General features: G+C 39.0%; 1 protein-coding gene across 4 annotated transcripts in view; it reads left to right on the plus strand.

Moving 5' to 3' along the window:
• LOC136878888 (gastrula zinc finger protein XlCGF26.1) overlaps positions 1–27510 on the plus strand; it is a 222971-nt gene that overhangs the window by 135018 nt on the left and 60443 nt on the right. The window lies entirely within an intron of this gene.

Below are 27510 nucleotides of genomic sequence, written 5' to 3' on the forward strand. Positions count from 1 at the left end.
AAACTTTAAATAACTGCATCAAAACGAAAAATTAATATCATCATTACAATTTAAAATTGAAACCCCAAAGGATGAGCATTACACAGATATGATGCAGGCCAGATTTTTAAATGTTTAACTTTTAAACCTCGAAATGTCCGAATAATCAGATGTAGAATTTCTCACACATCGTAGCCTTTAAGAGTGTCCATGCCTCTTAACACCATTAAATAGTAGTTTTCGTTGGGTAGGTTAACCCAGTACTGAAATGCTTGAAGCTTACTTACGAGGTCGGAGGATAGAAACGATCAAATCATTTTTAAAAAAACAAACCAAATCTTCGGGCTTTACGCCCAGATGGAGAAACCATCAACTGGGATCAAGTCCCACGACCCTTTTCCTTTCCTTCTTGAGTGATAAATTTATCCTTAAAGCACAACCAGCTGCATAGTTTCCAAAGCGTCTTCTTCAAAATTCAGAGACAAGAATCCAAACAACTGCAATCTTCGTTGTATTGTTGAGCCACGGTCCACGGCCTAGCAAACTTATCTTCTCGCGGCCAGATAGCAACACCACTTAGCCACCTCGTAACTCTAGTTCCAAGTTGACTGCTAGATGGCTCACCGTCACTAAATCAGAGGAAGGTACATAGAATCTCAAAGTTTGAACTCACGGTGAGGCCGACAATAAAATAAACGCATGAATGACATGCTAAATACATCGTACCATGGCGAGGAGTAATTCTAAATCCATTACACCCTGGAGAGTGAAAGTAAGTCTCCTGTTAAGCATCAAGAGTACATATTAGTAATATTGAAAGAATTAAATGTATGATGGTTGTAATTTAATATATTTTGGTAGCTTTGCAAAATCTTTGGAGTTTTTAACGAAGGTATTATTCTGAAAGGTGTAGTTTAAAAAAAATGATGGATGAACTGAGATGTTTCGTAGGTGGGACTATTTCTAAAGTTAACAGTGGTCTAATAGGGATTCCATTTTTATGTATTTTCAATTGGGCTGTTGCTGTTGGTATTCTGGGTGTCATATTAATGAGTTTACATAATGTTGTCATTGAAGTTGTATTTTTCAGTAAAGTTTTTTCCCCCCTGAATTGTATTGGTGGCATCTCGGGTAACTTTTGTGAAGAAGTGTTTGAGAATGATTTTTTTCTCGATTCTCATTCTTATGTATTATTACTGTTACATTGAATTTACCTGGCTTTGTGACAATAAGATTGTCATTATATTTTTTTGTTTGAGGTGGTTGATTGTTCTCGTAAGCAGTAGGAGTGTATGAAATTTTTTGTTTTAAAATAGTTCTGGAAGTTTCTTCTTTATGTCTTATCTTGTTTCTTTTGTTTGTCATTGGGTATTTTGGAAATGACTTGCTCTGTTTCTGCAATAGTAGTGATAAGTCTCTTCGTTTGTGGGAACTTGGCCAGGTGTATTTAGGACCTTTGTTTAGGATCTGTAATTCTATTTTCAAATTGTGTATCTGTTAAATTTTTAAGTGGTGGGTGAAAGGTTCGGTCAGCTTTATTGTTATTTGGAATTTGACTTTTTTATAGGATTTTTACTAGTTTTTTCTGATTTGGGGTTTCTTAATTTTTTATCTATTGTTTCTTGTTTAATATCTTTATGAGTCTTAAATTACATGCTTTTGGAGCATGTCCCATTCTAATGGGACCAGCAGTGAAGGGGCATTTAGGCCAGCATTGTCCGTATTTTAAATTTAACAGGACTTCCTTTCTATATTAGAATTTTATTTCATCTTGAATCCAAATTGTATTTGTTTTTTTCTTATATATTTTGGTACCATTTAGGACAAGTGGGGAATGCCTAGGGACTACTGTGTGTAAAGTTGGGGAAAAAGTGAACAGTTTGGTGAAATGATGAAGTGAAGGCAGCTTGTAAAACATAAAAAGAAGTCTTATCAAAATTCACTCCAAGTAAGGACTGATGCAGACAGGGAATCACACATAGATAAAAGAAAGAGAACAAAACAACTAATAGTTGAATCCAAGAAGAAGTCATGGGAAAATTTAGGTAATAACCTGGAAGACCTTGGTCAAGTGGCAGGGAAACCTTTCTGGACAGTGATAAAGAATCGTAGAAAGGGAGGGAAGTATGAATGAACAGCATTTAAAGTAAATGAGGTGAACTCGGTAGATCCCAGGAAATCACTGAACGAGTGAAAGAAATGTTTTGAAAATCTTCTCAATGTAAAAGGAAATATTTCTGTTGACATGGTTAACACCCAAGCTCATGGAGAGCAGGACATTGATGTTAGTGGATTACGGTTTGAGGAAGTGGAAAGTATGGTAAATAAACTCCATTGTCATTAAGTAGCTGGAATAGATGAAATTAGACCTGAAATGGTAAATATAATGGGAAGGCAGAGATGAAATGGCTTCATAGTATAATAAGATTAGCATGGAGTATTAGTAAGGTACCTTTATATTGGACAAAAGCAGTCATTGCACCTATCTATAAGCAAGGGAACAGGAAGAATTGCAACAACTATCGAGGTATTTCATTGATCAGTACACTGTACTAAGCAATGTGTTCACTGCATTTTGGAAAGGAAGGTGTGATCAGTGCTTGAGAGTAAATTGGAAAACCAGTATGGTTTCAGGCCACAGAAGAGCTTTCTGGACCAGATTTTTAGTATGCACCAGGTAGTTGAAAAATCCTTGAGAGGAATGTTTCATAGATTTAGAGAAGTCATATGACAGAGTACCGAGGGGAAAGATGTTCTCCGTACTGGAGTATTACGGGATTGAGGATAGATTATTAAAAGCACTCAAAGGCATTTATGTTGACATTTGGGTGGCTGTGAGAATTTATGGTGGAGTGAGTTCTTGGTTCACAGTCCATATGGAATATGGAGTGGGGGTGGGTGTAGACAAGGTAGTTCTGACCTTAGTACCAGTTAGGCTATTTGAAAAAAACAAAAACAAAACAAAAAAACCAAATCAGTCCACATTAGTATGATACAAGTTCTCATAGAATGGTCTGTATTTTTCATCCAAATATGGTATCATTGATTACAAGTCCTCCTTTTTTCTTTGCTGAATACTCTTTGCCTTTCAGTTCTGTTTAATATTACATTTCTGATGTCAGAAACCTTCACTCCCTTTTTTATAATAACATTTTTCCAAGTTTCCAATTCACTAAAGGCATATATCTCTCCTGTGACCCCAGGATTCCTCGCTGAGAAGCGTAACATTGTTACCTTTGAGATCTGCAAATGTTTCATTGTTATAAAGGAATATTAAGACTGAATATTGATGAACATATTTTGTTCAGTTAAGTCAGTGACTTCAAATTTATTAAGATATGTACCGGTAGCAGATCTTACAGTATCATATAGATCTTAAGGTACAAATGCCTTGCACAGCCTCTCCTCTTCTCAATCTCATTCTTATTTGTTTGGTATGCTTTCCCACTAATTCTCAGTTTCATCTGCACATGTAACTTATGTCCAGTATCTTTCTTCTTTTCTCCCCCATTTCAACCTTATTTGCATGCAAAGCACCTGAACCTCTCCCTCCATTTCTGAAATCAGCTATTGGTACAGGTAAACCCTGTTATGTGGTTTCGTTATCTGCAATTTTGCATATACGCGATTTTGGTTTTAAGTAGTGCTGCCATCTGTTAACAGTACGTGGATGTGGTAATGCCTTAGGGTGAGTACAGTCACGCGAGCCGAACTCTGTAACTTACACTACGTTACTCGCCAAGGTTAAACAGGGCAAGCGCATCTTTTGTCATGTTTGTCGAGACGTGAGGATCGTCTGTTCCGGTCAGTAGAGCTGTGAAGTTGCACTTGGCAGTTTTCGTATTTAAAATGCTGGTTAAAAGGAAAGAAAGTGTGTCTGTTGAAGGAAAGAAGCGTGTACGAAAGTCATATTAATTAGAAACAAAATTCTAAGTTTTAGATTGCTATGGGAAAGGTGGGCGTATTGTTGACATTAAGTGTGCTTTGGGACTTAATTAATCCACTGTGAGAACTGTTCGTGACAATGCGGAATCAATATGAAAAATGGCTCAATCTTCTACTAACTTAAGTGTGGCTAAAGTGACCATATCTCAGTTGGAAGTGATGGAAAGAGTGGAAAAAATGCTAGCCATTGGACTGATTCAGACAAAAGCATTGAAGTCCTACTTCTGCCACCGAATTACTTCTATCCTACAAACCATGGACCAGGGAATTATTTCTACATTCAAGGCATACTAAAAACCAAACCAAACCCCATGGCACTACAGCCCTTGTAGGGCCTTGGCCTACCAAGCGACCGCTGCTCAGCCTGAAGGCCTGCAGATGACGAGGTGTCTTGTGGTCAGCGTGACGAATCCTCTCGACCGTTATTCTTGGTTTTCTAGACCGGGGCCGCTATCTCACCGTCAGATAGCTCCTCAATTCTAATCATGTAGGCTGAGTGGACCTCGAACCAGCCCTCAGGTCCAAGTAAAAATCCCTGACTTGGCTGGGAATCGAACCCGGGGCTTCCGAGTAAGAGGCAGGCATGCTACTCCTACACCACGGGGCCGGCATTCAAGGCATACTATCTACATAAAACATTCTTCCAATCTCATAGAAGAATGTGATTCGAATGACGAACTTACCATCAAGATTTTCTGGCGACAGTTTAATATTAAGATGGCGATTGATATTATTAGAGGCGCATGGACTGACATTACTCCGAAATTGTATGACTGGTATATGGGGGGAAACTGTGGCCCGATTGATCATTTGTGTATTGATTGGGGTGGCCTTTCTTACTTTATTAGAGCGGAAGTTTTTAGGTTATATTCAAATTCGTAAAGGGCCTAATAAAGTAGGGTTTATTGGGTTGCCACAACTTTTTGCTGATGCAATTAAGTTATTTTCTAAAGAGGGAACATACCCTGTAGCATCAAATTATTTAATATATTATTTCTCTCCTGTTTTTAGATTATTTTTGGTTTGTGTTAGATGATGAAGTGATCAGTGATGTCACCGGTGCAACGAGAGAAATTGCGGACATGGCACGGCAGATTGGATTCACTGATGTCGATTGAGAGAATGTGTGTGACGACCTAACTCTCATTCCAAAGATCCGAGCAACAAAGATTTGATCCTTTTGAGTGAGAATAGTAATAAGTAAGAAACAGAAGTCGAGGAAGTTCAGCCTCTTTGAAAGCTGACGAGGAAAATGGCCGAGGCCTTCAGAATGATTGATGGTGCAATGGCAGTTTTCGAAGAACGTGATCCTGAAGAAGTAAGAAGTGCAATAGTGAAGAGAGAAGTTAAACATTATCTTAAATGTTGCAAAGGACTGTAACAATCAATTGATAAAGAAGACTACACAGTCAACAATTAAACATTTCTTTGCAAAACAGTGTGGCACTTCAAATGCTTGTCAAGCACCTAGCGAGAACACTTCAGCTACAAAGAAATAGCATGAAAGGAAATCCAGGACGGAAACTGAACCGACTACAGCATTATCAGATTCTTCCGATCTCGATGTTCCAGAGCCTATTTAGGGTATGCAGATGGACTTAATGAAATGACCTCAGGTTATTATTGTGTGTTTAATGTTAAATGTTTTACGTGTATAGATTTTCTTTAAAATGCATTTCGGAAACATAATCATGGTTATTTTTGTAAAAATACTAAGTATCTGCTATTTTAAGCTTAAAATGTGAGTAATCAGAAGCCTAACCCTATATTTTACATGTAAAATTACTCGATTTATGCAAATTCAATATGCGCGGCAATTCTGCCAAACGAAACTCGCATATAACAAGGTCTATCTATACTTAGCAGAATTCTAAGTTAACTAGTGAGCAGCATAGCAGAGTTTCCATCCTGCGATCAATGTATGGACTAAACTAACCACTGTGGCAATGGTACATAGATAGGCTGTAATGCAAAAACTGTATAATTTTTTTTAATGGGACATAGCAGGTTTTTGGGTTACACACTCCAATTTGCCTTTCCAAGAGGTGATGTCAGTAGCTAAGGAGCCTAAGAGAATTGAATGTCAGGTTGGGAATACAAAACTGAACAAGTAGATCATTACAAGGATGGTAGTATAGTAAGAAAGATAGAATCCAGGCGCAGCAAAGCTAATGCAGTGAACTTGCAGTTGTGATCAACAGTATTCCATAAGAAAGAAGTCAGCTCCTAAATGAAACTTCCATTACACCGGTCTCTTTTTAGACCTTGCTGTACAGGAGTGACAACCGTGTGGACTCAGGATATCTTGTTCACAAGCTAGAAGCAACAGACATGAAAGTAGTGAGAGTGATAGCTGATACAAACATTGGGATCAATGGCAGGAAGGTACATGGAATAAGGAAATGAAGGTTAAGTGATGAATAAAGTGGTACACGCAAACCGGCTTCATTGTTGGGGTATTTGAGGTGAATGATGGATGATAGGCTACCTAGGAGAATAATGGATGCAGTCATGGAAGGAAAGAAAAGTAGAGGGAGACAAAGATAACTATGGTTAGAGTAAGTTTCTAATGATTTAAAGAGGGGAGGTATGGAACTAAACGAGGGATCAGAGCTAGCTGCAAATATAGTGGCATGTAGAAAATTCATTGAGGCCTGCAGACTAAATGCTGAAAGGCATAACAGTCTATAATGAAGATGTATGTATATTCAGATATAGATGGCACCTCATTTTCTTCCTCCAGTTTTAGGTGAAAGAATGTGTGGCCTATACACATCATATTTACCGTTTACAGTTTCTTGGTCAAAAGTACAGATCATAAGACTCGTCTTGATTTTAAGATTGGATCATGGATCTGTTGGATCATGATGTGGTGTATTTGTTTGCTTTGTCCATTCCTCACTCATGAAGACTTTAAACAGCTTGCTATCCATTGGCTGGAACAAATGTAAGAATCCCCACGGTATAAATGCCAGTTAGGAGTCCAAAGCCCAGTTTCTTCAACTCTATTAAATGTTACTTGGCAAATGTTAACTAACAATTGTTATTAATTTAACATTTTGGTTTAAAGTATCCTGTTTCACAAACACATTTCCAACATTTGTTACGAAACAATTGTTAAAGACAAATTAAGACATTTTCGTGAGATTTCTGAACGCTGTAGCCGCAGTCGAGATATACGCCTACACAAACTAATAATAATGATAATATGATAATAGAGAATAGTAAAATAATAATATTGACACCTACTATGAATCAGGAAAAATAGTAAAATAACACGGTGGTGGTGGATACACATCAAACATGGAAATACAACGGTAGATAATAAATATGCAAAATCAAACCATATGCAAAGGAAAACTTACAGTCCTAATAAGCGACGACTAAGGACAGGAATGTGGAACGTGCAGAAGCCCTATTGAGGTCCACAGGAAGGTATGACGTTATGGGGAAGGAAAGGTTTACGATAAATCACCTTTGACTTAATATATTGAAAATAACAAATGAAAAATTACAAAAAACAAGTTGACATGACATAACTGATACTTAATTCACAAACCAAGGATGTTTAACTAGACCTTAACGACAGATACAGATCCACTAAACAAAATGAAAACATAATCAGGATACTTAAGTAAATTTGTAAAACCAAAAATTTAACATCGTAAGTTTATACTGAATTACAAAATCTTGTCAATAGGTGACTGTCTTACGAAAACATAGTCATTCAGAAAGTGAAATTAGTTACAATGGGAATCTAGGGCAAACTCCGACACGTTGAATTCAAAACATTGAAAATTTACATAAAACGAGAAAATACGGAAACATTAGAAGGAATAAACAAAACAACACGCTCACGGTCAAGTTTTTGTAAAAAAGGCCAGCCTGGAAACTCAACACACGACGACTGACAGCAGAGACCGGTGGAGGTCTGCTGCATGACGTAGTACTGCCAAATATGCTTTGACTTAGTGCATGGAGTGCCAAGTTCCGAACATCTGTAACTTCGAACTCAGAATCAGCGAGGCACGATCTAGGTGAGAACTTTGACTGTGACAGTAGTGTAACTTTATACTCTAAAATTTTTCATCCACTTCTAAAGAACTTATTTAAAAGCATTCAAACACTTCAACATTTTACTTTGCTTGCTTGAAAACACAAGTGTTATATTTTGTTCAGTCGGACATATTATTTTGTGCCGTGTGCTACAGAACTGTCAGTAAACAACATCACTTACAATTTGATGAGACAGGTTACGTATTTGAACTTCTGCAAGTGACCAGCTGTTTACGACCCTGTTTCTTAAAATTACATGCCCATTATTTCACGTAAGGGAACATAGACTATGGAACTGATCGTTAGTACTTTACGATGTGCGAGATACGCAGTAGATTGTTTCTTGGATATTATGTGCCTATTATTTCTTGTGAGGGAACATAGACTGTATAATTTTGCTGGCACGGAGGCTGGATGTATGTGTCGTCTTCACCATCATTTCATCCTCATCACGATGCGCAGGTCGCCTACGGGTGTCAAATCGAAAGACCTGCACCTGGTGAGCCGAACATGTCCTCGGACACTCCCTGCACTAAAAGCCATACGCCATTTCATTTTTCTGTTCTTCCATATCCTACCACTTCACTCCACATTTCTCAACCTCACAAGAGGGCGAAATGAATTTGTGAGCCATCAGATATCCAGGTGGAGATGGACACACTCAGTCACATTCAAGGGTAATGGTTACAGCAATTTGCAGATTCATAGAGCCCTGCATCCCAGAGAAACAACCAAGCAAAGCTCACAGAAGGAAGAAGTGAAGGGAACTTACTACCTGCCTTACATTCATAACACCACAGATTGAATTGCCAAGGTCCTCCACTAACACAACATAAAAACTGTGTTTGGCACAGTCACTAAAATCGCTCACAGTCTGGGTAAAACCAAGGACAAATTGTCTCCATGTTTACATCCTGGGGTATATGAATTTTCCTGTACTTCAGCTAAGGCATACATTGGCCAAACATGCCGGTCCATTGGTACTCGTATCAAGTAACATGAACATAATATTCGTCTCAACCAGCCAAACAAATCAGCAATAGCTGAGCACACACTATCATCGGGTCATAATGTCATGTTCCAAGATGCTTGAGCTCTTACTCACACTAGACACTACAGGTCCAGGATTATACGGGAAACAGTGGAAATACGTAGAAATCCTAACAATTTCAACAGGGACACTGGCTATCAATTAAGTAATACCTGGTTGCCAGCCATTAAGCATTTTCGTAGGTAGTTCCCTTTCCTGTCCCTTCACTATTGTTATTTCCTTTCAGTGTTTTCCAAATTCGTACGTTCATCGCCAGATGTTTCATTCCAGGCTTGTGTCAATGTCATACCTTCATATGGGCGTACGCCTGTTATGTGACCCTCTCAGACTGATTCTGATGGTTCCGTCAGCTTCCGCTTCGAACGCCAGTGCTGTATCGCATCCGGGGAGCCACCTGGTGATGAACGAACGTACAATTTCCACTTCTGTTGGGTAACGTCTAAATTGAAACCTCATTGTTTTAGAAGCCTTTCTCGTGGACAGTTGAGATTTTCTTCTGATGACGCAGAGCAAAGTTCTCTGCGAAACTTAATTCCACCCTATTTTCTTGACTTGACATAAGCCCAAAGCCTATGTCATGTCTCTCACAATCTTCATCCATCGTCTTCTTGGGTCTATCCCACTGGCGTTTTTCCTTTAACTTGTCTGTAGAAGTATTGCCTGACATTTCTCGAAGTGTCCACTCTCATCAGGTGAAAAGCCTGTGCCTCTCAATGATAGCAGTAAGACATTTTGTTGCTAGCTTTCTTCTTATTCACTTCATTTCTGAACTTATCTTTTCTGGTTCTTCAATTCTGTATAAGGTCTATTGAGGGCACAAAAAAAAAAAAAAAAAAAATTAGAAACATGAAATAAATTTAGAATCGTTAAAACCGTATCATAAAATCAAAGTGAACCAGGTAAAGTACACGACAGAGGTCAGGATGTGGAGAGTGGAAGGAGCCCTATTAGGCAGTGGAACATAGATTTTTCATGGTTAATACATTCAAAAAATGTAATTTTTGTAAAAGCTCAACATTTTATTTCAGGTTAACATTATTCAAAACTCAAGACAAAAGCAAATCCTACATAACACAGTTATGGAAAAGAAATAAAATTTATTATAACATACTTTTTAGAAATAAAACACATGCACAGTGCGCTGAATCAGGTTATTTACAAGGAGTCATGTGTGCCTAGGCACCAAAGAAAAACATTTCAAATCCTATTTCGACGATTTGTCTCATTTACGGAGGGCTAGTCCCATTTTAAATAATCCAAGAGTAGCTAAAGGTTTACATAAACAAAGATTCAACAGAATACAAGATTACATCATCAACTAAAATACTACAGGGGAGGTAATGTAAAATACATTATGCTATACAGAACTACTGTGAACAAACCTTACGGATAAATTTAAATTAATATAAAGTTCGAAAACAGGAAATGATTTAGGCACAAGGAAACCAATAGAAATGCAGTTTACCCTCAGGACTTTATGTTAACCAATAACAATCTTCGTTATTCTGTCCAGTAAAAAATCTCTTCCTTCTTGCAAATACTGTTAATTACACAAGTTCTGGAAAAGTCCCATCTTGTGCAACCGGAAATGCACTTCTATGGCTCATTCCACATTAAGACAGTATTGCTCTTACGGGCCTACGAGTGAACATACTACGCCCTCTGAGACACCCATAATCCCTCGTGATTAAGGGATATTATACTGTACTTTGTAATGTATTATGAAAGATAGATTAAAAAGATGAAGCATTTTTGCCCGTCAGATATTAAAATAACTATATAACTTTTTTTTTCATAAATACATTCGTAGGGAGGAAGTGCAATGGCGGGAACAGCCACCGCTTCGTTGCCTTACTTCATTTGCCTTCTATGTCGCTTTGTTTCAAGCATCTGTGAACCGCGGGCAGCTCACTTCTGTAGTGAAGTCACGTACGTTTCTTTATTGCATGTGTGCTTTTAGACTGTGATCTTTTGTAGAGTCATCTACAGTATTCATTTGCTGAGTCTGTTTTCTGGCCTTTATATCAGTGTGAACTTGTCTTGTGGTGAGTGAGTGTTATGTGATTAATTAGTCTACGTGTGCGATTTCTTTCTTTTAACATTCGTACCGTGATTTCTTTTGTAGAGGTGTCGTTTATGGTATTTATTTGTTGCGCGTGTTTTTCAGCCTTATATCAGTGTAGAGGCCTAATTGTGTTCTGTTGAGTGAGTGTTATATGATTAGCCTACGTGTGTGATTTCTTTCTTTTAACATTAATAGTGATCATTAATAGTGATTTATTTGCGTTATGGGTGAGAACGTCCATAAAAATAAGCAGAGAGAGATACTTAGGAAGAAACAAAAGCAAACTGTGCTTAACCTACTTAATTACCTTTCTCGAAAGAATCCAGATAAAAGTCTCAGCTGAGTGGTTAAAGAAACTGCTGAAGCAACAGGCATTTCTGAGAGGACTGCGATCAGCAGCCACTACAAGACCTTTGGCTTCTTCGATTAAAACAAGAGAACGTAAAGCACCACAGAAAGACAGCAGGTCAGTCAAGTTCAATGATTTTGTTCGCAGTGGTGTAAGATGTAAGGTGCACGGTTTTTCCTTAAAAACCAACCTCCAGCCTTGCAGCAAGTCCTACAGTCTGTGAATAATGATAAAGACATTCCCAAGTTCAAAAGAACAACTTTGTATCATTTGTTGAGAGACAAGGGTTTCCAGTACGAAGAGAAAGGTAATTCAGCTCATTTGACGGAAAGAGAGGACATTATATCTTGGCGTCACAAGTATCTGTCAACAGTTAAGAAATATCGAGACGAGGGAAGGAAAATCTTTTATACTGATGAGTAGAGCCCGGATTTCCATGCACTATCAAATCTCAAAATGTGCATGCATGCATGCATGCAGCATGCATGCATTATAATATGGCAAAACATGCACAATAAACTGAAAAATATGCACTATCAAAATTCAGTTCTTTTGGAAACTTTGTACAACTACCGTAATTTCTCCAAATTGTCTTGCTTTAAGCTCATCCGTTTATCTGTCGGCACATTCTTAAGCACTCAAAATGATCTTTCTATGTCACAAGAAGTGACAGGTGCATACTTAAATGAAGACATTTGGGACAAAGTGAGTTCAAATTATACCTCTCTTGCATTTTCACCATAGTGCGTCTTTTATAAGGTTGACGAATTCAACATAAGTATTTCAACGGATCACTTTGTTCGACCTATCTCTAGCTGCCGCAGTTACTTCTCCATGCGATGACTGCAGACACATTTGAATTTCCTCAATCTCTGTTAACGATTGCCTGCTGCGATATCAAAGATGTGTGACGAGTGAGAGTTCCGGGCAGGAAATTCCAGGACAACAACGGAATAGTGTTCAGTGCAAAAGCAAGGTTTTTAAGTCGCTATCTCAGTAACGCGGCATCACAGAAGTGCTATACAAGTTATGTTTGTCTAACATAGGTGAAAAATGAGCCATCAATGAGTAACGCGCAATTTACGGTTCAATTTATAACGGTGTATAACTGGAACTTCTTATTTCTAAGAATTACAGAGGTCGACGTGGAGACTTCTGGCTTACGTCAATATTTACCCAAGCAACAGATAAGAAAATGCTTGGTTAATTGAATTATAGAACCTGTACCGTATATACTAATTAATATTGGTTGTCTCATAGGATGCCAGGAATACATTCTTTCTGTCTCCCTCAGTAATAGACATACTGTATAACGTGGAAAAATGATCCCGAATTATGGAAACCAACATTCATGAAAGGCACTATCATGCAAATTAACATTATATATACGCCAAAGTAAGAAGAAAAGTCATATTATGCAATATAAACACCCAAATATTCGCTATTAAATAAAAAAGCCTTCAAAATATGCATTATGCATGAATTTTCTCCTGAAAAAGTCAAAACAGGCAAACATGCAGGGAGAAAGAACGGTTATTTGGAATCGTTAAACCACAAAACGCATATTTGCGAAGTTTCAGAACTGTAACCAGCTTATTTACAGACATGCATTTGCATGGAAATCCGGGCTCTATTGATGAGTCATGGGTTAACACAGGGCACATAATTAGGAAAGAATGGAAAGATAAGACCATTTCAACTCCACGGGATGCTTTTCTGTTAGGACTCTCTTGCGGTCTGAAGTCACCTACAGGTCGTGGTCCACGGTTCACGTTAGTTCATGCCGGTAACGAGAATGGGTTTGTGCCAGGAGCCAAGTACGTGTTTCAGTGCAAGAAGAATACCGCAGATGCTCTCGACGAAATGGACGGTGATTATGAGGAGTATTTTAAAGAACCTCTACTGCCGAACCTGCCACCTAACTCTGTCATTGTTCTTGACAATGTCTCCTATCACAGCTGCAAGAAAGAAAGCTCTGCCAACGAAGGCATGGAAAAAAGAGAACCTGCGGTCATGACTTCGAGAACGTGGTGTAGTGTATGATGAGAACATGTTGAAAACAGACTTGATGGCCCTCGTAAACAGTGTGCAATGGAAATACGATCACCACAGAATCGATGAAATGGCAAGACAAAGTGGTGTCGCGGTTCTTCGCTTAACACCATACCATTGTGAGCTGAACCCTATTGAACTTGTTTGGGCGCAAGTGAAGCACTATGTTGCTATGAACAACACCACGTTCAAAACCAGGGAGATGGAAAGACTCATCGATGAAGGTTTCCTACGGGTGTCTACTGAAAACTGGGCAAACTACGTGAAACACGTGAAAGATATTGAAGCGTACATGCGGAAATCTGATTTGATCCAGGACGAGATGGAGCCCTTCATCATTGCTGTTGGCAATGAATCTTCGTCCGATTCAGAATGATAAGAGGACTTCAGCTTGCAGCGGCAAGGAAGTAACATTCGGTGAGTACCACAAAGTTGTTGTCTAATGGCAGATATTTTGCTTTGGTTGAATATTGCATAGTATTTGTGTGTGTTCTATTATTTTTGTTCTGTACAGTTGTTACTGAAGATTTCAATGCTGTGGTGTTCAGCGATAAGTCGTGGCATAACTTATACTGATACATGTGTTTTGTGCTTGGTTTTGTTATTCAGTTGTTCTTTCTTAAGCGCATTTTAATTACCTCTGTTTTCTGTAAAACCGCATTTAATTTTTACTATTGTCTTTTGTTAAGCGATACGACAGCACAATAGTACCCTGCGTTGCCTGGAAAAATTTAATAGTCATAATAATAATAATAATAATAATAATAATAATAATAATAATAATAATAATAATAATAATAATAATCATCATCATAATTGCTTTACGTCCCATTAACTACTTTTATGGATTTCGAAGACGCCAAGGTGCCGGAATTTAGTTCTGCAGGAGTTCTTTTACGTACCAGTAAATCTACCGACATGAAGCATTTGAGCACCTTCATATATCACCGGACTGAGCCAGGATCGAACCTGACAAGTTGGGGTCAGAAGGCCAGCGCCTCAACAGTCTGAACCACTCAGCCCGTCTGGGGAAATTTATTAAATGTAATTAAATGCATCCATCACCCTTCGAGCCCGTAAAATATATTATTTGTCTATTTTCTCCGTCGATTTACCTTACACTTCAATGCTGAGGTTTTGTATATGCTGTTGTTTACCTCTGATTTTGTATATGCTGTTGTTTACCTCTGATTCTGTACAAACCAAAAATAGCCCCTGTAAACTCCTCGTCCCCTTTAATTCATACAAATAATTTGCAGCTTAGGTTATTCCGCTTGTTATCTTGAAGTGAAATATTGAATTTCACAGGTTTATGTGCCGCCGTTTCCCCGTGATTGTGTTGCGCAGAGCCGTTCGATATGGCAACCCTGTTGTCATAAGAGCAATACTGTTTTCTTAACATGGAATGAACCATAGAACTGTGCGTGTGCTACAGTGTATTCAAAAGGTTTAGACTGAAAGATGCCATTTTCACAATACATATTAAATAATCTTTTTTGATACAACCAAATAAATGCGAGTTCCATTCAGTTAATCAAAAATTCTGCACCTTCCCCCCAGCACAGATTCCTAGTTCTAATGAATTTCAGCTCTGTTGAGTGGATTGTACTAATGTCCTTGTTTTAATAGGGTACAGGTTTCTAGTCCATAGGTAAGGATCAGAAAGAACAAAATAAGAACCAAAGATTTTTCTGGGGTATTTTGTTATCCCACAGCAGATTTCTCACATTTTCATAGATAAAACTTGAATTTCTATACTTCGATTATACTATTGAACCATGATAGAGATTAATTGAATAGATTTATTTGTTACTTCTGTAATACACAAGTAAGATAAAATAAAACACATCCAACACAAAAGCACTGACCACAATGACAGAATCCCTTCTAATGTTTATCTGCTCTTCTTGGTTACCAGTTTATTTAACCATTAACTCTACTAACAGGGGGTACATTTTTCCCACCACTTCAATTGTTTACGGTTTAGTCATGGTATATTTATTATTATTATTATTATTTTTACTATAGGGAAAGTTATCGCCTCTTTAGAATCCAGTTACCTAACCACATAATTACTTTTTAAAACTTTTAATTATAATAAAAGATATTAACAATATTTGTTAGGTGAGCATGGAAACTCATGTTCCTCATAGTACTGCACTCTGTAGTTATTGTTTTGCTTCTGATTCCATCTACATGGCACACGGCTCATCATTGCATTCCAAAGTACTAAGGTACAACCACACAGCATTTGCTGGTGTGAAGATGGAAAACCACAGAAAACAGTCTTCACAGCTGCATACAAGCTCACAGCTGCGCGACCCTAACCGCATGGCCAACTCATTCGGTGAATCCCTAACTAATGATGTTACTTCTTTTACCTGTCAAGTGATTTTGTTACATGCTTTTGCATGACACAAACAGTTTTCATGTAATCAGACCAAACAATAATGAGTTCCATATGCTAACAGTGCAATCAGTGAACAGGACAAGAGCGTCAAAATAAGTTGGAATGCAATGATGAGCCGTGTGCCATGTAGATGGAATCAGAAGCAAAACAATAACTACAGAGTGCAGTACTATGAGGAACGTGAGTTTCCATGCTCACCTAACAAATATTGTTAATATCTTTTATTATAATTAAGGCTATGGCTACTTCCTTCTCACTCCTAGCCCTTTCCTATATAATCATCGTCATAAGATCTATCTGTGTTGGTGTGATGTAAAACAAATTTTAAAAAAAGTAAGTAAGGGATTCTGTCCCAGAGCGTGACATTAGTGGAGAAATTAGTGAAAGTGAGAACGAATAATGTGATGCAGTAGATATCAAAACTGAAGATGCTGGATGTGAATCGGATAATGGAGAAAACTTAGCAGTAACACATCTGAAAATTAACTAGTGGACAATGGCAGCGGGTATGTTGTTGCTAGTACTGGCAGAGTGTATAATTCTACTCCAACTTGCATTACCAGATGTTTAGCTCAGAATATCGTGACAAAACGTGGAGGATTGTGCTATGAAGGAAAAGTGTCTACGATACGTGAATCTTTTTAAAAGTTCTCTGTGCCAGAAATATTGCAGGTTATCATCAAATACACAAATAAAGAGGCAGTGAGGAAAATATTCCAGAAACAAATGTATTGTCTGTTCAAAAAGTGCTATTTCCACCATAAGAAAGCTGTGGAAAAGCACAAGAAATGTGTAATAAAAGGCACATGAAATGTACTCATTATCGGATATGGTACAACATTACATCTTTCTGGTTTGGATTGTTCTTCGCATTCGATATTATGAAACTACTGTAATATATGGACGAAACACTGAATTTTTTTGAAGTGGAAATGTTACTTTTTGAACAGACACTCTTCAGGTGAACATTTTTAAGAATTTACCGTAGTTGTACCGACACACGCACGCACGCACACACACACACACAGAGAGAGAGGTCTTATGGCAATGATAGGATGGGAAAGGCCTAGGAGTGGGAAGGAAGCGACTATGGTCTTATTTAAGGTTGCCTGGCATCAGAATGGGAAACCACAGAAAACCATCTTCAGGGCTGCCTACAGTGGGGTTCGAACCCACTATCCCCTGAATGCAAGCTGATAGCTACATGACCCAAACCTTGTGGCCACTTACTTGGTGTCATGGGTTATATAGGGTTACTCACCCAGATGGGAGAAATGAATGGCAGCTGCACACCTATTCCAGATCTGTGGTCAAATGTTTCTGGTAGATTTACTGTATTTACACCACCACTATGAGAAGGAACAGATTCCGGCAAATCATGAACTTGATTTGATTACAGGTCTGGAGTATTTGAGTATGTAATTCTCATTCGTATGCTCACAGACTGCCATATCCAACACATTGTTAGCATGGAACCATATGCTGGAAAGACATGGATTAATGAGTAGTAGTTGTACATCTATTCGATTTCACCTCTTTGAACATTCAGATCATGTCAACATTTCCCATACACTTTGGCAGTGTGAACACTTCTGCAAAATGTGCATACTTTATTCATAATTGGCTTGTTGGGTACAGCATTCAGAAACTTACATATACGAGGGCAGATTGGGAAGTAATGCACAATAAAAAAAATTCCCAAAAGTTTAATATGTACCAAAACCAAACAAATCACAAATGAATTTATATCTTTGACCTACTTTTGTACATAGTCACCAAGTTCCTCAAAACATTTCTCCCATGCCCTTTTCGTAGAAGTCTGTTTGGTTGGAGTATAGCCAACTTCGGACTGCTGATTTCACTTCCGCATCCATTGCAAAGTGTTGACCAGCCAGAAATTTCTTCTTGGGACCAAACAGATGAAAGTCTGACAGGGCCAGGTACGGACTGTACGATAGATGCTGGAGCGTCTCCCACCCAAATTTGGCGAGTTTACCACAAACAGCCTCCCCTGTGAACCGTGTGACATTGCCGCAGTGGGGAGGCTTGCGTGTCCCAATGAAGCATTAGATGAGCTGCAGATGCAACCATCTCGGATGGGTATCTGTTGAGAGACCAGACTAAGGAATGGTTCATCGAAAGGGGGGTAGCAGCCTTTCAAAAGTTGTAAGGGCGGCAGTCTAGATGATTGACTGATATGGCCTTGTAACAACACTCAACATGGCTTAGCTGTGTTGATACTGCTATACGGCTGAAAGCCACGGGAAACTACAGCCGTAACTAACTCCTGAGGACCTGCAGCTCTCTCTGTATGAATGATGTACTGATGATGGCTTCCTCCCAGGTAAACTAGTCCCCCATTTGGATATCCGGGTGGGGACTACACGAGAGGGGGCGATCATCAGGAAGATGGATACTGACATTCTGCGAGTCGGAGCGTGGAATGTTAGAAGTTTGAATCATCGTGGTAGGTTAGAGAACCTGAAAAGGGAGATGGATAGACGGAAGTTAGATGTAGTTGGTATAAGAGAAGTACGTTGGCATGAAGAACAGGATCTTTGGTCAGGTGACTACCGAATTATCAACACAAAATCAAACAGGGGAAATGCAGGAGTTGGTTTAATAATGAATAAGAAAATAGGGCAGCGGGTAAACTACTACGACTAGCATAGTAAAAGAATGATTGTCGTCAAGATAGACACCAAACCAATGCCCACCACAATAGTGCAGGTCTATATTTCTACTAGCTCAGCGGATGATGAGGAAATCGAAAGAATATATGAAGAGATAGAAGATTTAATACAACATGTAAAAGGTGACGAGAATCTAATTGTGATGGGAGAGTGGAATGCAGTTGTAGTCCAAGGAAGAGAAGGTAATACAGTTGGAGAATTCGGATTGGGACGAAGGAACGAAAGAGGAAGTCGGCTGGTTGAATTCTGCATTTATCATAATTTAGTCCTTGCCAATACTTGGTTCAGACACCACAAATGATGGCTGTATACGTGGGCGAGACGTGGAGACAATGGAAGGTATCAAATAGACTTCATTATGATTAGGCAGAGATTCAGAAACCAGGTGTTGGATTGCAAAAATTTCCCAGGAGCAGACGTGGACTCTGACCACAACCTTCTGGTGATGAAATGCCATCTGAAGTTGAAGAAATTGAAGAAAGGAAAGAATGCAAAAAGATGGGATCTAGACAAGTTGAAAGAAAAGAGTGTGAGGGATGGTTTCAAGGAACATGTTGCACAAGGACTAAATGAAAAGGCTAAAGGAAACACAATAGAGGAAGAGTGGATAGTCATGAAAAATGAAGTCAGTAGGGCTGCTGAAGAAATGTTAGGAAGGAAGAAAAGATGAAGATTCAGTAGATAACTCAGGAGATACTAGACCTGATTGATGAACGACGAAAATACAAGAATGCTAGAAACGAAGTGGGCAGAAAAGAATACAGGCGATTAAAGAAAGAAGTGGATAGAAAGTGTAAGGTAGCAAAGGAAGCATGGCTGAAGGAGAAGTGCAAGGATGTCGAAGGTTGTATGGTCCTACGAAAGGTAATGCTGCTTACAGGAAAATCAAGGAAACCTTTGGAGAAAGGAAATCCAGGTGTATGAATATTAAGAGCTCAGATGGAAAGCCACTTCTAGGGAAAGAAGACAAAGCAGAAAGATGGCAGGAACATATCTAACAGTTGTATCAAGGTAAAGATGTAGACACAAAGGGCAATAGGAAAGTTTTGCAATATGCAAAAACGGTTGGCTGGACAACCCTGTTATGGTGAGGGGTGAAAAGAGGGGTGGAAACCAGTCTAGAAGACAGCAAGGCGTGACCTTCACACCAGTTGTTACCAAGCAGTGGAATTGAAAGCAAGTTTTAAGATGTCAGTGTGGTCTAAAGGTGAATATCGTGCAATTATCTTCTACAATTTTGCTCGTGGATTAACTGCTGACCAGTGCCTGGAGGAAATGACTCCTGTGCAGGGGAAAGACTGTCCACATCGGACAACAAATTTCCGCTGGTACAAAGCGTTTCAGAGGGGAAATTTTGGGGTTGAAGACTATCCTCGTTCTGGGCGACTGTCTGAATCAGTGACTGAGGAAAACATTGAAGCTGTGAGAAAACTGTTGCAGCAAGAGAGGCGGTTGACATATCGGCAGGTGGAAGAGACCCTCCACATCCCTGCACCAGCTATTCATTCAATTCTACATGACCATCTCCATGTTAGAAAGGTTTGTTCCCTTTGGGCACCCCATTCACTTTCAGAGGAACAAAGGGCACCTAGAGTGAAATAGTGCCTGTTACCGTGTTTTTGTGGTAGTTAGAGGTGAAAGAAGGTGCGGGGTGGTGAACAGGTCTCAAGCTACGAAAGTAAAATTAATTTAAAATTTAACAAGGTTATATTTTCTTTTCAAACTCAGAAATAACAAGAATGGCAGGTACAGAGTAGCAAGGCAACAAAGAGCAACAATAGTATTTACAGGTTTTGGGCTTCGGGCCCCGAACTTCCAATTCTCGAGCAGTTAGCCCGAATTTACATGTACATAAGGTTTAGCAAAGGGGCAGAAAACCCCAATCATGCCCAGGAGCACTTGCTCCGAATTACACAGTAATACCTCCTAGAGGCACGCAGAAACAAATTGCAAAAGAGCGATCCGCTCTCAAAATTTTAAGCCTATCACAAGGCCACACCTAACTCTACTTTCAAGCTGTCCTCTAAGGACGTGAGCACAGGGGTAAAATGCCCAACCTACTGAGGTCTATTAAGCGATAAAAGGATAATTACATGACCTCTAAAATAACAATTTGAGAGGAGGCGATCTGCACTCCTAATGTATTTGTTTCAAAACCTAATTTGGCTCTAGGCCACTGATGCAAGGGCTAATCCCATACTAAAGAGGTGACTTTAGAAAGAAACAAATTTACATAATGTTAAGGAAGAATAGGTTGAGAAAATAAGTTCACCTCAAAACAATATGAGAGGGAGCTCGAGAGGGTTAAGCACTCTCTATCCCAATATGTAGTTTAAAGATAGAATAGATACAAGTTTCTTTACATTTTAAGGAAGGTTACATAATGGAAAAACTTCGGACCCGCCCCGAGAGTTAAACTGCTGAGCAAGCAAGAAAAGAAGTAATTAATCGGCCATTACCTGGTTGTTGACTGCCGCCGAAGAAAGAGGCGCTTCCCGCCCCCTGCTATGTACTTTACACACGAAAAGATGGAACAGAAGTGGCGCAGAGACCCTAAAATCAGCAGTTTATATACTCTCGCGGAAAGTTCGAGGCGTTTTAGGAAGGAAAACACCCGCCCACAATCTTTTATTGGTGGTTAAAGAAAACCCCTACACAAGATGAAGAAGAAACACATCATTGGTGGAAAATTAATTTAAGAAATTCGGGATTGGCTAAATTCAAAACAAGGGGAAAGAAAGGGTTAATATTGCCAACTTAAACAATGACTGAAAGAAATTTAGCAAAGAACAAACTTTTGAAATTAAATTTTCTCCAAAATAAACAGTTCTTTCACTCCGCACTAGGGTGCACTATTGTTGATCTTCAGTAGTGTCCTCTAGAAGAGAAAGTTCACACTTCTTACTACAAGCAAAACAAAAATACGTCGAAAATGACACAGTTCAAAAACTCCAAAATTTCCAGGTAGTGACATCTTCTGAGAAAGTAGAAAATTAATACCATCAATAAAGTTCAGACTTCCTCCAGCAGAGGAGTTTCAATTGGCGCACATTTTAAATTAGCGGCATGGAGGTGTACCGCCCGGTACAGTGCCGAAAAATGCTAAAACAGTTTGAAAATGGGACTTCACATAACGTCAATAGCATCGTTACAGGTGACAAAACTTGGCTTTATTATTATGATGTCCCAACAAAATCCCAGAACAAGGTGTGGCTGTTTGAAGATGAGGGTACTCCTGTAATTGTGCGAAAGTCAAGGTCAGTGAGGAAAAGGATGATTGCAGTATTCTTCACTAAACGTGGCATCCTGACTCGGGTTGTGCTAGAAACACAAAGGACAGTAACTACAAAGTGGTACAGTGAGACTTGTCTGCCTCAGGTCATCCAGGCTCTCAAGTAGCTCCGTCCAAAGTCACAGCTCAACACTTGGCTCTTGCATCAGGACAATGCTCCAGCACATTGTGTTAATGTAACAATGGATTTTCTTGCCAGATCAGGGTCGACTGTGCTTGATTACCCTCCATACAGTCCTGATCTTGCCCCATGTGACTTCGCACTCTTCCCAGAAGTGAAGATGAAGCTGAAAGGGCGGCATTTTGCATCTGACGAGGAACTTCTGACAGCATGGGATCAAGAGTGTGAAAATGTAACGGAAGAAAAGTAGCCGGGGTGCTTCAGTAACTAGTTTCGACGTATGGAGAAGTGTTTTCAGTGTTGTGGAAATTATTTGGAAAACATCTAAAGCATTCACTCACATTCCAAAATTTTCCTAGTGCCCTTTTGTAGTTTGATTCTTGAGCAAGAAGAGGCTGTTGATGCTGATGAAATGGGAGACCCAATTTTGAGGTCAGAGTTTGACAGTCCTGTGAGCAACCTTAATAGGAACAAGGCACCTGGAATTGTTGACATTCCTGCTGAATTACTGACTGCCTTAGGAGAAACAAGCATGGCAAGGTTATTCCATTTAGTGTGTAAAATGTGTGAGACAGGAGAAGTCCCATCCAATTCTCGGCAAAATATTGTTATACCTGTTACCGTGGTTTGGTGGATCAGCAGAGGTGAAAGAAGGTGCTGGGTTGAATAGGTCTCAATACACGAAATTAAAGTTAATTCAAAATTTAACAGGGTTATATTTTCTTTTCAAGATCAAGAAATAACAAATATAACAGGTACTCAGTAGCCTAGCAACAAATCAAGAATGTACAATTACAGTTGTTACAGGATTTGGGCTCCGAGACCCAGACACACAATTCTTGAGCAATTAGCCTAACTTTACCCAAATACAAGGTTTGACAAAGGGGCAGAAAACCCCAATCATGCCCAGGAGCACTTGCTCCCTATTACTCAGTAAAGCCTGCTCGAGGCACACAGAAATCAACTTTAAGAAAGAGCAACCCGCTCTCAAAGTTCAAGCCTATCAAAGGCCACACCAAACTCCACCTTCAAGCTGTCCTCCGAGCACATGAAAACAGGGGTAAAAATACCCAACCTACTGAGGCCTATTCAATAAAGAAACAGGGCAATTACGTGGCCCCCAAAATACCAACTTGAGAGGAGGCGTAACTGCACTCCTAATACACTTCTCTAAAACCTACTTGGCACTAGGCCGCTTATGCAAGGGCTAATCCCATACTACGGAGGTGACACGATAGAAAAACTTTATTACATTATGAAACGAAGAAAAACGGTTGAGAAAACGTAGTCACCTCAAAAACAATATGAGAGGGAGCTCGAGAGGGTTAGGCACTCTCTATGCCGATTTGTAGTCAAAGAGACAGAATTTTATACCAAGTGACTTTTACATTTTAAAGGAAAGTTACATGATAAAAGTTTCGAACCTGCCCCGAGGGTTAAACTGCTGAGCTAGCAAGCAAAGAAGTTATTAAAAGGCCATTACCTGATGGATGACCTGCTGCCCGAAGAAAGAGGCGCTTCCCGCCCCCTGCTACATAATCACACTAGGAAAGATGTTGCTGAAGTGGCCAGGAGACAAGAAAATTAGCAGTTTATATATCCTTGCGGAAAATTCGAGACGTTTCAAGAATGAGAACCCACACCCCCTCAACTTTATTGGCTAGGGTCAAGCAACATATCCATATCGGAGAAGACACACATTATTGGTTAAAAATTAATTAAAGAAATTCGGGATTGGCTAAATTCAAAACAAGCGGAAAGAGAACGGTTATACTGCCGACCCAAAAAAATGACTGAAAGAAATTTAACAAAGAACAAACTTATGAACACAAAATTTCTCAAAAAACAGTTCCTTCACTTCGCATCAGGGTGCACAATTGTAGTTCTTCAGTAGTGCCATCTAGAAGAGAATGTTCACACTTCTCACTACGGAGAAAACAAATATAAATCGAAAAAGACACAGTTCAGAACTCTTCAAAATTTACAATAGCGACATCTTCAGAGAAACTTTAGAATTAACATGGTTGTTAAAGTTCAGGCTTCCTCCAGTAGAGGAGTTTCAACTGGCGCAATGTTTGAATTAGCGGAGCGGAGGTGTACCGCCCGGTACAATACCTATTCCCAAGAAAGCCGGTGCTGACAGGTGTGAAAACTACCGCACCATTGGTTTAGTATCTCACGCCTGCAAAATTTTAACATGTATTATTTACAGAAGAATGGAAAAACAAGTTGAAACTGAGTTGGGAGAAGATCAATTTGGCTTCAGAAGAAATGTAGGAACACGTGAAGCAATCCCGACTTTACGTATGATCTTAGAGGATCGAATCAAGGACAAGCCCACGTACATGGCATTCGTAGATCTAGAAAAGGCATTCGATAATGTTGACTGGACCAAGCTATTTAAGATTCTGAAAGTGATTGGAATCAGATACTGTGAACAAAGAATTATCTACAATCTGTATAAAAGGCAGTTTGCAGTGATAAGAATCGAGGGATTTGAAAAAGAAGCAGCAATGCAGAAAGGAGGGAGGCAAGACTGCAGTTTGTCCTCCCTCTTTTTCATTGTTTACATAGAACAGGCAGTTAAGGAAATCAAAGAGGAAATTGGAAAGAGAATCACAATCCAAGGAGAAGAAATCAAAACCTTGAGATTTGCCGATGATATTGTTATTTTATCTGAGACTGCAGAAGATCTCAAAGCTGCTGAATAGTATGGACGAAGTCTTGGGGAAGGAGTACAAGATGAAAATAAATAAGACCAAAACAAAAGTAATGGTGTGCAGGTGAATGAAGGCAGGTGATGCATGAAATATTAGATTAGGAAATGAAGTCTTAAAGGAAGTAGATGAATATTGTTTCTTGGATAGTAAAATAACTAATGATGGCAGAAGTAAGGAGGACATAAAATGCAGACTAGCACAAGCAAGGAAGAGCTTTCTTAAGAAAAGAAATTTGCTCACTTCAAACATTGATATAAGAATTAGATGTTTTTGAAGACTTTTGTGTGGAGTGTGACATTGTATGGAAATCCAACATGGACGATAACTAGCTCAGAAAGAAAGAGAATAGGAGCTTTTAAAATGTTGTGTTACAGAATAATGCTGAAGGTGAGACGGATAGATCGAATCACGAATGAAGGGATACTGAATCAAATTGGTGAGAGGAGATCGATTTAGCTAAATTTGACGAGAAGAAGAGATAGAATGATAGGACACATCTTAAGACACCCAGGACTTGTTCAGTTGGTTTTTGAAGGAAGTGTAGGTTATAAGAATGGTAGGAGTAGACCAAGGTATGAATATGACAAGCAGATTAGAGCAGATGTAGGATGCAGTAGTTACGTAGAAATGAAAAGGTTAGCACAGGATAGGGTGGCATGGAGGGCTGTATCAAACTAGTTCAAGGACTAATGACTCTAAGAACAACATCACAGACAGGAGCAGCAACATGGGGACGGGCATTGTAATGAAGAAGTTTGACACTGTCAGCATTAATGTTGTGGCGTTTGTCACGAAGGCCACGATGCAACTTTACTATAGATTTAATGTAGGCTGCAGCATTCACAGTGGTCCCGTGTTCAGCAAAGTTCACCAATAACCCACCAAACATGTCCCAGAACAGTCGCAAACACTTTCCTAGCAGACTGAGTCACTTTGAATTTTTTCATATTGGGGAACCAGCATGTTTCCACTCCAAAGAGGCCTGTTTGATTTCAGGCGTGTATTGGTACGCCCACAACTCATCACCAGTGATGATCCCTTTCAGAAAGTCATGCCCATCGGCGGCGTAACTTGTTAAATGATCCATGCTTGTCATCATTCGCTGGCCCTTGTGGTTGTCTATCAGGTGTTTATGACACCCAGTGAGCACTAACTTTACAGAATTTCAACGTATCATGAACGTCGTACACCGGTCCATAGGAAATGTTGAACGTCTGCAATAAGGTTCGCACTATCACTATCAGATTCATCCAAAAACCTTGAAATCGTAGCCACATATTTGTCATATGAGCCCACTATTTCACTGTTTATTTACATACGCTGATCAAACTTGTGTACCTATCAAACCAATCCTGAAAAATATAATTGAAATGATCTACATAGTCATTTCTGGGTCCAGGTGCATTCATAAATGGTATCTAATACCTTCCTGCCACCTACCGTAATTATGCTTATGCTAGCCAGTGGAATATTCTGTGAATGACCCTCTGGAGTGGGAATTTTGTTGCGGAATATACCGTAAACAACGCACAAGGGAAAACTGTTGGCGCACAATTTTCTGGAAAAGACACAGGAAGAGTTAATTTTTATACATTTTATAAATTTTCAATACTGAAATACAATAACTCTTGTACAAAATAGTAAGTCCTATAATAATGAAAGGACAACATTTTAATTCATGAAGTAGGAGAAAGATTTATATATGACACATTTAAATATCTGAAGCCTGTAATTAATATGTTCCTACTGAATACAGAGTGATCGGAAATGCGTGAACCAGGTATATGTGCTTGGAGAGTTTGTCATACTGATAAATAAGTCCAGAAAATAATTTGATGTCTTGCGCTGTTGTAATTTTATCAGCTGCCGAAGTTAGCCAATCAGATCGCTTCAATGCAAGTTCAAAAGAGGTGATAAAATGACAATGGCATGAGTTACCGAATTATTTTTTATTATTTATCAGTATGACCAACTCTCTAACACTCATATACCCGGTTCACGTTGCTTCCGACCACCCTGTTTAGGAACATAATAATTACAGGCTTTTGATAGTTAAATGTGTACCTTACTTGCCAATGGTGAGAATACTACTGAGCTTATCTTTCTTTTTATGAGTTAGGATTGGTTCATAAAAGGATTCTTAATTTACTGGTAGTTTTACTACTGAAGTTATCTTCCTTGTGCTTATGTACCTCAAATCCATTTTATTTCCTCTAACTTCCCTGAACTAAAGTAGTGATAATTCTTGTTTTACGTGCATTCATGAGAGTTGGTATTCTTATTATTGTGCCTATCAAACATCATCCTCTCATATTTTAACCCTCTTACACCATAATTATTTTCTCTCTTCATTCTTCCAGCATCATCATTTGAGTGAGTTGTTTTTGCTGCTTTCCTTGTTTACCAAATTTATTACTGTAATTAAAATCATAAGGAAATACTCTATACACTATCTGGTAAAAAGTATCTGGACACCCCTCTTTACATGTTGACTAGAATCTTGATATCGCTGTGACCACCACTGCTGCTATAAAAGGCATCTTAAGGCTCATTGTTGTTCAGTGCTAGGATATCTGCAGCAAGGGAGCTGAGTGACTTCAAATGTGGAATGGTTATTGGTTGCCACCACAGTGAGCAATCAGTCGGACCTATTTCTTTGAACCTTTTTTCATTTTGCATAAGTTGAATGTTGGGGACATGATTGTGAAGGGTAAATGAGAAGACATAACTGCAACAAAACCATGGTTGGTTAGGCATTGAAGATGGTGGTATGGGAA

The sequence above is a fragment of the Anabrus simplex genome, chromosome 8 (assembly GCF_040414725.1).
Source record: "Anabrus simplex isolate iqAnaSimp1 chromosome 8, ASM4041472v1, whole genome shotgun sequence".
NCBI lineage: Eukaryota > Metazoa > Arthropoda > Insecta > Orthoptera > Tettigoniidae > Anabrus > Anabrus simplex.